General features: G+C 35.1%; 1 long non-coding RNA gene and 1 other non-coding gene across 2 annotated transcripts; one reads left to right on the top strand and one right to left on the bottom strand.

The window, feature by feature from the left end:
- Positions 1–1,441: 1,441 nt before the first annotated feature.
- On the bottom strand, positions 1,442–1,513 carry Trnam-cau (transfer RNA methionine (anticodon CAU)). The gene has a single exon. It is a non-coding gene; the product is annotated as a tRNA-Met (tRNA).
- Positions 1,514–5,057: 3,544 nt separating this feature from the next.
- On the top strand, positions 5,058–7,725 carry LOC142337287 (uncharacterized). Its single transcript, XR_012758938.1, has 2 exons — positions 5,058–5,126; positions 5,313–7,725. It is a non-coding gene; the product is annotated as an uncharacterized LOC142337287 (long non-coding RNA).
- The last annotated feature ends 4,129 nt before the right edge of the window (positions 7,726–11,854 follow it).

Genomic DNA, 11,854 nt, shown 5'->3' with positions numbered 1-11,854 from the left:
TTTTTAGTGTAAATTAATGTTAAACAATAGCTTCAGTAACGCTATTGGCAGCAATCAATGAGAGAAAAACTACATCAGAAAAAATGTTAGGATTCTGCTAAAGATAATTTAAATGATTCGAAATCCTCCTTTAAAGGAATATTTTTTTCCTGATTTATTTTAACAGTATGACATAAGTACGTACATTTCATTTCAATGATTTGGTTGTTAGGCTAGCCTGAACAAAAAAAAGCAGATTTTCAACAATTTTAATTGCTTTTTTGACTTTCAAGAGATATTTTGGAAAACAGATTATAATTTTTACAGATATTATGCAACGAACAGACAAATTTTATGTCATATGCAACGTTTATTGTATGAGTTTTGTACTTCTTCTGTTAAAATTTGCAGCTCATCTGTATCACGTAGACAAATGGTTGAACTAGGCGCGCAAAGTCCTTTGCTTTCATTGCCTGTCTTGAGAAATTCTTGTGGAGAGTCACATTTCTTCACAAAATTGGTTTCCAATCAACGCATTTTGTACTAGTTGACAAGAAATTGTGTGCACTAGTCTTTCAGTTGTCTTTTTTCTGATCGCCTTTAATTTGTAACAGAATTCGTTAAAATTGATGGGTGAAAAAAGATTTTCATTTTGCATTCGTTTTTGTAATGAATTAAAAGTTTTCAAGTTTGTTTCAATTTAGTAGAGATTATGCTATTTGATATCAATTTTGCGTGATTTTGACCCTTGTCATTGTATATTGGTTGGGGAAATCTGCATCACATAACAAATTGTTCACTCTGACGAAACTTATATTGCGTTAGTCGACTTATAAGTTGTTGATCAGTATTCTGTGGTTTTAATATAGTATTTTGCTCATATTTTAATCTCGCTATATCTGAACTGGTTTAATCCATTTGTTTTATGAAAGTTAGTATTTTCAACCAATCAGAATCAAGTACTTAACTTATTCTAGAACATATGGTAAAGAGCACTCTATGACAAAAATACATTAAATTGCTCAAAATATCCTTTTTCTAAATATTTAGCATAGATTCTAACCAGTTAATCGACTAAGCGCGTTTTAAAACTAGCTTTTTATTAAGTGCGGGTAGTAGTTCTCATGTTTTGACGTAAATTGAGTGCAAGAATCAGAATAAAAAGAACATGCTGACTAATAAAGTCGATATTATTTTTTTAACAATTGTGACTATTACTCAGTTAGCTACGCAAGTTGTTCTTTTTATCGACTTTATTAACCCACTCGGGTAATTGTGCCTCAGTTTTCAGTTTCTTGATACTTTTTCAATGTCAGTCTTAGATTGAGGATGTATTTTTATGTGTTTAGTTTATTTTGTGTCTGTGATTTTTTAAATTCTAATTCATTTGCTTTTCTATTATTTGACGTTTTTCCAAGTTTTCAGCGATAACGAGTTCACTAGTACTGTGACAATGTCAGATTAGCAAAAGGTAGTTTCGATCTACCAACCTCTGGGTTATGAGCCCAGCACGCTACCACTGCGCCATCTTGCTGTTGAATATCGGCTATACATCATCTTAAAACATCTAGGTTAAATTGTGAATTTTTGACTTCAGTTTTCAGTAAAACTTTTGTAAAGTTTGATTCGATTTAGCAGATTTTATGCTGTTTGACATCATTTTTGCGTAATTTTGAGCTTTTTATTGAATTTTAATGCTAAAAACTGCACCACATAGCAAACTGCTCACTCTGACGAAAGTTGTATAGTACTAGTCAACTTTTAATTTGTTGACCACTTTTAATTGTTTTTATATTGTTTTTTCGCTAAATTTGTCATCTGTGTTTGGTTATGCCCTGTTTCAACTCGTTTGATTTTTAAAACTGGTATTTTCAACCAATCAGAATTAGGTATTTGATCAAAACCTAGCTTGAAAAGCAAAAAGGAGGCAAAATTTTGCAAGAATTCTGCAAAAATTCAGCAAATTTTTTGTAAAGTTTGATTCAATGTAGCAGACTTTATGCTGTTTGACATCATTTTTGCGTAATTTTTAGCTTTTTATTGAATTTTAATGCTAAAAACTGCACCACATAGCAAACTGCTCACTCTGACGAAAGTTGTATAGTACTAGTCAACTTTTAATTTGTTGACCACTTTTAATTGTTTTTATATTGTTTTTTCGCTAAATGTGTCATCTGTGTCTGGTTATGCCCTGTTTCAACTCATTTTATTTTTAAAACTGGTATTTTCAACAAATCAGAAGAGAGTATTCAGAAATTATTGAAAAAAAACAGCGTAAAATTGTACAAAAATCTCAAAAAATCTCAAAAAATGCCCCTGATCTTATACCTAATCTAAATACATGTCAGCGGCTATGAATAATTTTAATACATTGCGACGCTTATAACTAATCCTAATACATGGCGGATATAACTAATCTTAGCACTTGGTGGCTATACCTAATCTTAATACATGTAGACTATACCTAATCTTAATACATGTAGGCTATACCTAATCTTAATACATGAAGACCATAAATAATCTTAATAAATGTACGCTGTACCTAATCTTAATAGATGTTGACTATACCTAATCTTACTACATGTAGTCTATACCTAATCTAAATACATGTAGACTATACCCAATCTTAATACATGTAGACTATACCTAATCTTAATACATGTAGGCTATACCTAATCTTAATAGCTGTAGACTATAACTAATCTTAATACGTGTAGTCTATACCTAATCTAAATACATGTAGACTATACCTAATCTTAATACATGTAGACTATACCTAATCTTAATACATGTAGACTATACCTAATCTTAATACATATAGTCTATACCTAATCTAAATACATGTAGACTATAACTAATCCCAATACATGGCGGATATAACTAATCTTAGCACATGGTGGCTATACCTAATCTTAGTACATGTAGACTATACCTAATCTTAATACATGTAGGCTATACCTAATCTTAATACATGTAGACCATAAATAATCTTAATACATGTAGGCTCTACCTAAACTTAATAGATGTTGACTATACCTAATCTTACTACATGTAGTCTATACCTAATCTAAATACTTGTAGACTATACCTAATCTTAATACATGTAGGCTATACCTAATCTTAATAGATGTAGACTATACCTAATCTTAATACGTGTAGTCTATACCTAATCTAAATACATGTAGACTATACCTAATCTTAATACATGTAGACTATACCTAATCTTAATACATGTAGTCTATACCTAATGTAAATACATGTAGACTATACCTAATCTTAATACATGTAGACTATACCTAATCTTAATATATGTAGGCTATACCTAATTTTAATAGATGTAGACTATGCCTAATCTTAATACATGTAGGCTCTACCTAAATTTAATAGATGTTGACTATACTTAATCTTACTACATGTTGTGTATACCTAATCTAAATACTTGAAGACTATACCTAATCTTAATACATGTAGACTATACCTAATCTTAATACATGTAGGCTATACCTAATCTTAATAGATGTAGACTATACCTAATCTTAATACGTGTAGTCTATACCTAATCTAAATACATGTAGACTATACCTAATCTTAATACATGTAGACAATACCTAATCTTAATACATGTAGGTTACCTCTAATCTTAATACATGTAGACTATAACTAATCTTAATACATGTAGACTATACCTAATCTTAATACATGTAGGCTATACCTAATCTTACCACATGTAGTCTATACCCAATCTAAATACATGTAGACTATACCTAATCTTAATACATGTAGGCTATACCTAATCTTACTACATGTAGTCTATACCTAATCTAAATACATGTAGACTATACCTAATCTTAATACATGTAGACTATACCTAATCTTAATACATGTAGGCTATACCTAATCTTAATAGATGTAGACTATGCCTAATCTTAATACATGTAGTCTATACCTATTCTTATTACATGTTGGTTATACCTAATCTTAATACATGCAAATTCAGTCTTTATCTTAATACATGTCGGCGGCTATAACTAATCTTAATACATGTCGGAGGCTATAACTAATCTTAATACATGTCGGCGGCTATAGCTAATCTTAATACATGGCGGCTATACCCAATCTTAATACATGGCGGCTATACCCAATCTTAATACATAGAGATTCTATTCCTAATCTTAATACATGCAACCTATCTTAATACATTGAGACCGCTATCTAATCTTAAAACATGCAAATTCATTCCCTATCTTAACACGTTAGGGAGGACCCAAATCCCGAAAAATACGCTTTACCCAATCTTAATACATGGGGGTCCTCACCCCCCCCCCCCCCCGGGGACTATCACTCACTCTATTACTACTTACAGCCCCGCTGGTTGTGAACCGATTAATCTGAGTCTTTGGTTAAACTTGTGCCTGCTTTTTAGCTGCTTCATCGATTGTTTGAGGCTGTTTTTGTTGTTTAATTTTATATCATATCATATCATTATTCATCGTCTCATTTTTAGAATTGTGCACATCAAGTTTTTCTCTGTATGTTGACTTCGCAGAGAAGCCGCATTTGGACTACATTTTCTGTAGGCCTATTTGCGGAAGCTTAGATTTCACAAAGCTTTTCTCCCGTCGTGCTATTCTTGTGCAATCCAAATCTAGTTTGTCAACATCTGCGAGGAAGTGCAAATCAATAAATTTTCTGAAGTGCACCCCACTGATCTCTTCTATTTTCCTTTGTTAAGTTATTGCAGCTTATGTTAAACCATATAATTATTTGCATGTATTTTGTTAATTGTCTTTCCAGTTTGTAGCTTCAGCATTATTTTGTTTTTGTTTATTAAAACTCATTTCGCATAGAAATAATGTGTATTCAAAAGGCTTCACTTCAAATTTTGCTTTCGAAAATGGTGTCATGTTGGCCCCCGGTACTTTGCCAAACAATTGTTTTGAAATTTTTATCCAAATAATGAAAGTTACTTCTTTTATTTGAGTGCACCAGTCGGATTGGCGATCCAGTTTTATGCTGTGGTTGTGCTCCAGTAGTTTTATTCATAAAGAAATATGTTCTAAATTGCATCCCTGGTTTTAATCAAAGTTACCCAAAAAATTCGGGATGACATTGTGTCCAAAAAATAGAAGACTGTGACCTTGTAGGAGGTTAAGTATCTTGTACATATCATTTGTACATATGCATTTAACATTAAAAGCGGCCGTGTTGGGGTTTTTTGAGAGCAACGAAATAGTGAAAGTATTTTTTTAGATAGGTTAGCTTCTCAGAACTACTACCTGCTGGCTTTTATATCGGAAGGTAGCTTTCAAAAAGACATGATCTGTTGCTTTTAGACAAGAAGACCTGAACAGCATTCAGCACTGGGTGCAGACCAACAAAATGGATCTGGCAACTGAAAAATGCGCTGCACTGAAAATCCACCACCACTCCGCAGATCTGATATTAGGCATAAGATAACTGCACAGCGCTGACTCCATCAAAGATCTTGGTATTTTTGTAACTCTATACATGACCTGGTCTCTACACATCTCCGAGAGACTCAAGAAAGACAACAAGGCTCTTTATCTGCTTCGATGAAACGTTTCACTGAAAGTCAACGTGTCTGACAAACTCGGACTATATAAATCCATTCTTCTGCCAAAACTGCTCTATGGAATGAACTGCCGTGGTTCAACCAGAGAGTTAGAGAGCTTTCAAAGACGTGCCTTGCACTGGGTCTGCTATGACTCCAATCGAAGCTACCTCGATTGTTGAGATACGTCACCTCAACGTTTTACCACTTCCGCTCTTCATGCAGTGCAACGACATTCTGCTCTTGTCCAAACTACTTGTTTGAGGAGAACATAACAGCAACATTTCCACTTGCAACCCTGAATCTGGTAGGTCAACGATTTTTTTCAAGCTAAACAAGTGCTAGAAAGAGAAGACTCGTGGAGAATTTGTCTACCGGACATGCAGAGTCATTAACAGAATAAACGAAAAAATCCAGTTTGCCAACCCTGTCGGTCTAAAATTGCGAATAGTCAACTTGATGCGGAAGTTTGTCGACAACAGATTATCTGATTCCAGCTCTTGCACATGGCAAATATTTTGCGACTGCTCTGACTGTCGCAACATTTGGACATCGTTCTAATCAGAAGTTATGGTGTCAAACCCTGTGGTGTCAAACCCCAGGAAGCCACAACAACTACGTTAAAGATAAATGCATTCAAGTTAACTTGTGCCAGGATCCTGCAGCATTATGCGCCAGACTGAAGGCAGCCCAATCTTTTCGCTTGATCAATCATCTATTGAAATTATGAGTCTTTCTCATTGTACCCCCCCCCCCCCCGCTCTCAGCCCCCATTATGGCATTTTTACGGTAAGGGGGAAAGGGCTATACGTTATATGGCCATTAAGTAGAGTAGAAGTAACTAGTGGAGTACCTCTTGGCTCCGTACTAGGTCCGTTGCTCTTTTGCATTTTCATTAACGATCTTCCTGATATCCTGAAGTTTTCTGATCCGTTGATCTTTACTGTAGATTTAATAATTTTAGCCGTGGACAAGAAATGCTGAGAATTTCAGGATGACCTCGAGGAAATTGAAAAATGGGTTGGATTTTTTCCGTTTGTGCCCCCTCCCCCATCAGTACGTTATACGCCGCGCAGTTACAGAGCACGTGTCATTACATAGTAAATCTTTATGTAAAAATATGGCACGTGCGTCTTGGGGTTGCTAATAATATGTACCCACTAAGCGGGGGGGGGGCACAAACGGAACCAATCCAATTGGTTGATGTCAGAAAATGAATTTTTGGTAATGGCAAAATCAAAATGCTCGAAGATGAATTTTGGAGGTCGCAATCGTAATTTCAAGCTGCTTACGCGATTTAAGCTTACGCAAGATTTAAGCATCATTTTGGCAAACGACTTGATTTAGAAAGCTCAATTTTAAGACCCCGATTTTTGGTAAGGGCGGCTATTCATTAAAATTGCCTGAAGTTGTAGAAACTGCCATCCCATCTAAAAGATTCATGCTTCCAGAAACTGAAGGGTGATGTACCCCAGAGACTTTGAATCTCTGAAGCCTAATCTAATACTACTACTGTGGAGCTGGACGTAAGCAGTGAATGTAAAGTGGAAAATTGTTATATGTTGGTGGTTAGGTAGTGAAATGTACACGTCATTTTTAACTTAAAATAACGTGTTTTTGTAGGCAGTGAATGAACTCGTAAATTAAAACTTTTGGATTGACATATGGTGTTAGTTATTGTTGATTTTTCCTATCAGTTTTCAGATGGCATTCAAGCAGTCGCGTCGCTCTTTTTAATTCACAGAGCAGCTTCTGTTGTTTTTTGTTACAACTGCTATGCTGGTACTATTCATTGATAATGCAACAAACCTTTTCATCTTCAATTCAACTGAATATTTCATTACTCACTTGTTGCTTTGGTTACTAAAATTTTCTCATTATTTCACTTGTAAACATCGCCATGCTTTCTTTGCAGCCCCATTTTTGCAAAGTAAATTGTAATAATTGAGAATCGTAATAATTGCTGTAAATTAAGTTAGTGATCTAATTTTTGATACTTGTGTTGCGCGGGGACCTATTTTCGTTCACTTAACAATATAAAATGTTTATGAAAGATGCAAATTTCGACGTAACCCATTTATTCATGCTTGTGCTTTCACAGAGTTGAAAATATTTGAAGTTTATTGAATGTTATATGTACGGGATACAATTAAGCATTTCTTGATTCTTTTCAAGGTTATTTATATTTGGTATATCGTCATTATGTTGCTTAGTTTTACTGGGAGCTTAATAATTAGTTTTGGAGGCGCGAACGAGTTTTTGGATTCTCAGAAGGCAGTTTTCTTCCATAGGTGGAAAGTTATTTGATAGATTTCATTTATTTTCTTTGATCTATTTAAAAAAATTTCACAGTTTATCTGCTCAAAAGAGTTTCACTACCTCCAATTTGCCCTTGTTTTTGCGGTTGTAATAGGCTCTTAGGCAAAGCATTTTGTGCGCACAGAAGAAATTGATTTCAGATTTCATCAAGTTTTGTACGCAAGGAACCACATTTTAAAATACTACCTGTGGCTGTAGTTACAAGATAGTAGTCGGATTTTGGATACAACATGTACCAAAGCGTCTTCCTGAATTTCAAATAATCCACCAGGAATGCTCTTTGACTTTCAATATAATGTTAGTTCTGTGCTAAATCTCTGCGTTTTCAGCCCATGTGTTTACTGTTAGTTTTACGTATTTTAGGGATTGACTTCAACATTGAAGTGTTCATATGTGATCGTTTAATGTTAATTAACATCAAGCAATACTAGTAGAGCATCCAGACGCTGGTTTGAACTTATATTAAATGGATTCAAGAAAGCAATTGAAATCTATCAAATAACTTTCCACCTATAGAAGAAAACTGCCTGCTCAGAAACCAAAAATTCATTCGCGCCTCGAAAACTAATCACTAATCGTCCAGCATGAAACTAAGCAACACATCTTGATGCTGATTAATATTATATTGGAAAAATCTTAACTTTTTTGATCATTATAAATATTTGATATCTTCTTTTTTGTAGGAATTTGCTGAATGTCAGGAAATATTTCAAGTCCATTACTTCAGCAATTTCAATAAACTAGATTTTCTAAAAGTAATTGAATTTAATGTTATCCTATTTTCAGTGGTTTCAATAGATGGAATTCTTTGCTGCTGCTTTACGATTTTTTTATGGTGACAATGCGGATAAAATTAGTTGGTTGTTGCATTTTGGTGATTTTAATTGCAACGTTACTTTTACTCAGAGGCTATTTAAGGCGATTCACGTCAACTTTTCACCTTCTAAAAGAGCATCGATCTCCATGCGGTGTTAGCGCTCAAGAAGAGATATATTCTCTGTCTCAGAAAATAAAATACCAGTAATAAGCAAAATGGTGTCAGAACAATTTCCCAATTCCATTTTTACCCAATGCAATTTAACCAAACCTGCCATTTTACCCAATTCCAACTTTAATTTACCCTATTGTAAAAATTTACCAGAATGACTATTTAGCCGACTATATAATTAAATGGCCCGTGGGACTTGACATGAAACTATCGACACGACTCTTACTACGCCTCCCTTTTTAAGCTCAAGATTTTGAGCCAATAAGAGTAAATCAATATTTAAGGTTCACGGGCTTGTTTAGAGACAGCATCAAATTTAACGACAAAAATTTCAATTGTTTTTTAGCCTTAAGTCAAATATCTGTTTTCCATTTGAAATGTCACAAGTAAAGAAATTTTGTTCAGTGTCAAATGGTATATTTGACAGTGAATAAAATTTCTTTCTTGTGATATATAACCTTTTGTGTTCTCAGGTATGATTTGTTTTTTCTTAATGTTACATAATCTATCCGCACAGCGTTTAATGAGCTTACATTCGAGTTTTCGTCTTCTAAATTGCGCATAATTGGTTTTTCTTTCTATTGGGCTTGTCGTATCATTAAAAACAAATCTGTTCATGTTTATAAATTGCTCTCAAACGAAGTTCGTAGCAATTATTTTAGTCATGTCGGTTTTATGCTATTTTTCGCTTGACCGATTTTTCGTCTGACCCATTTGACTTTTCGTCCTCAAAAACGGGATAAACAGGTAGTGCCCAGCGGGAATTAAGTGCTCTTAGATCCTTTCAGCTCACTAGTCGCCAAGTATGCGATTCACAGAAACTGTTTTGGAGACTTATACGGTGTGAAGGCCGGTCCTTAGAGGTTGACCCCCACCCCCGCAACACCCACACACACATCAGCTCCCCTCTCGCTTCACCTCCTTGCACATCGCTCAGGTCGCAAGGGCCCCGTGCATCCAAAAACCCTCAAACCGTTGCCCCCCACTGTTGCATCCCCTTACCCGCCGCCGCGCTCACCTCAAACCCCTTCAATTAAGCTAAAGCGAGCCTGGAAACCGTGGCTAGCCACGGACGAAGCCCACTGCTCACCGGTCGTTTGAGAGCAATTCGGCCGTCGGTATTCTGTTATGTTTTATCTCGTGCTCCTCTTACTGATCTTTGTACGAACTTCAGCAATTCGTATATGCGTACCTCAATTACGAATGTCATTTGATCATTCCTGATTTTGTCCCGACAAATATCATTTTTGCTGAAAATATTTAAATTTTAAACTTTTCGTCAAAACGTAGGTAAGTTCTAAGAATTAAAGCGATAAAAAATGATTCAAATGAGCCTTATCAAATAGACGTTTTTTTAGTGAAAAGACGTAAGAAGCTTGCTTTTTGGGACCTATGTCTTATTTCGGATATTATATTTGGCTGCTTTCCGGGTATTTGTTGAAATTTTTTGTCAATAAAGATGCCATGATCCTTGCATACTGGTTTGATTTCAGCATCAGTATCTGTAAAACTTAAATTACAATGTGGGATATCAATTACAATGGGGCATGTCTACCTATTTTATTTTCATAGTTTTGTTGGTATTAAAATGCTTTTTAGCATAGAGGCAGTTAATTATGACTATCAAATCTCTCTCATTGGCACAGAGAACTTGCACAAATATGGAGCGGCGGGGACACGATAATTGATATCTTCCCAGTTAGAAGGCATAGAATTTGTTAGGATCGTCTAGGAGGCTAGCCGAAGTACTTAATTGATTTTAATTATGATGTAAGTTTTTGAATATGAAGGGGTGGAACTGCGTACTTGGCGCATTACCGATTCCTAATTCGAGGACAGTTTTGGAAGCGGTATTGACGATTTTCCTGTTATTAATGATTTCTCACGCTGTGAGATGCTTTTTGTGGCAAAACTGTTTTCGGGTTTGGTGCAAAGATTGTTTGTACCTTCCAGATTTTTGAAAAGTTATTGTGCTGTGGATAATTTCGCTTTTTCTAGTTGTGCCTATAAAGTTTGAATGCAGTGAACAAATGCAAGAATGCTGTAGCAAAACGAAAGTTTAAATTGATTAATGTTTTTAAACGAATTTGTTTTGCTCAGGTCAGCTCATTCTATTAATTTTATGAAAAATAGTTGTATTAATAATGACAGTTTTAGCTATTTACACCCAAATTTATCAGATGTGGTCAAAGTTTAGCAGCAAAATTGTAAGATTGCTTTGAAAACAATCATACTGTTCTAGAATTGCAGTGCAAATCTCCAGCATTTAAAGAAAGTTATCTTTGTAAAATTTTGCTTCTTCCAAGTTTCATGTAAATGTGAGAAATATGCGTGTGAAAATGTCACGAGTTGAAACTGAAATTATTTCTGCTAAGAAAGAGGAAGGGACCAATGTTGAAAGTGGTAAATATTGTTCAGCTCACAGCAGAGGTCAGTAACTAAATTGTACATTTTGTGAAGCTTGACTGAATTTCGACGCGGGACAGAGCGACAAAAGTCAATCAAACTTTTGCATGAGTGTTTAAACAGTTGTCTATGTCAATTACGCTGTGCTCATTCTGTCATATCGTATTGGTTCAGTATCCTGTTATTTCCCATGGTTAGGGTAAAGCCCAGACTATCCACACCAATTTTGGGGTCTTCCCTCACAAAAGCACACCCCCCCCCCCCCGTCCACCATGACATACCGCACGACATTACCGTCCCCTAGATTGTATATTCACGGTAATTGGTGGGCTGTACGTGAACGGCCACAAGATGGGGGAGGGTTGGGCTGGGGTTATAATAGGAAAAACACGGTCTTCTATAGCGGGATACACGGAGGATAGTTATGATTTTAGTATATTGTACCTCATTATTGGCGAGCTTTAATTTAGTAAGTTTTGGTCTTTGGGTTTGTCAAATTTTGACACTTTAGTTTCCCATCTTTTTAAATTTATCTCCTTTCTTTTTTCGGCATTTCAATTATATGTCAATGCGAGTCTTTAATTGTTACG

Source organism: Convolutriloba macropyga, chromosome 3, assembly GCF_964194025.1.
Source record: "Convolutriloba macropyga chromosome 3, txConMacr16.3, whole genome shotgun sequence".
Taxonomy (NCBI): domain Eukaryota; kingdom Metazoa; phylum Xenacoelomorpha; order Acoela; family Convolutidae; genus Convolutriloba; species Convolutriloba macropyga.
Note: the sequence above shows the minus strand (reverse complement) of the source record. Positions and strands in the feature narration are given on the sequence as shown.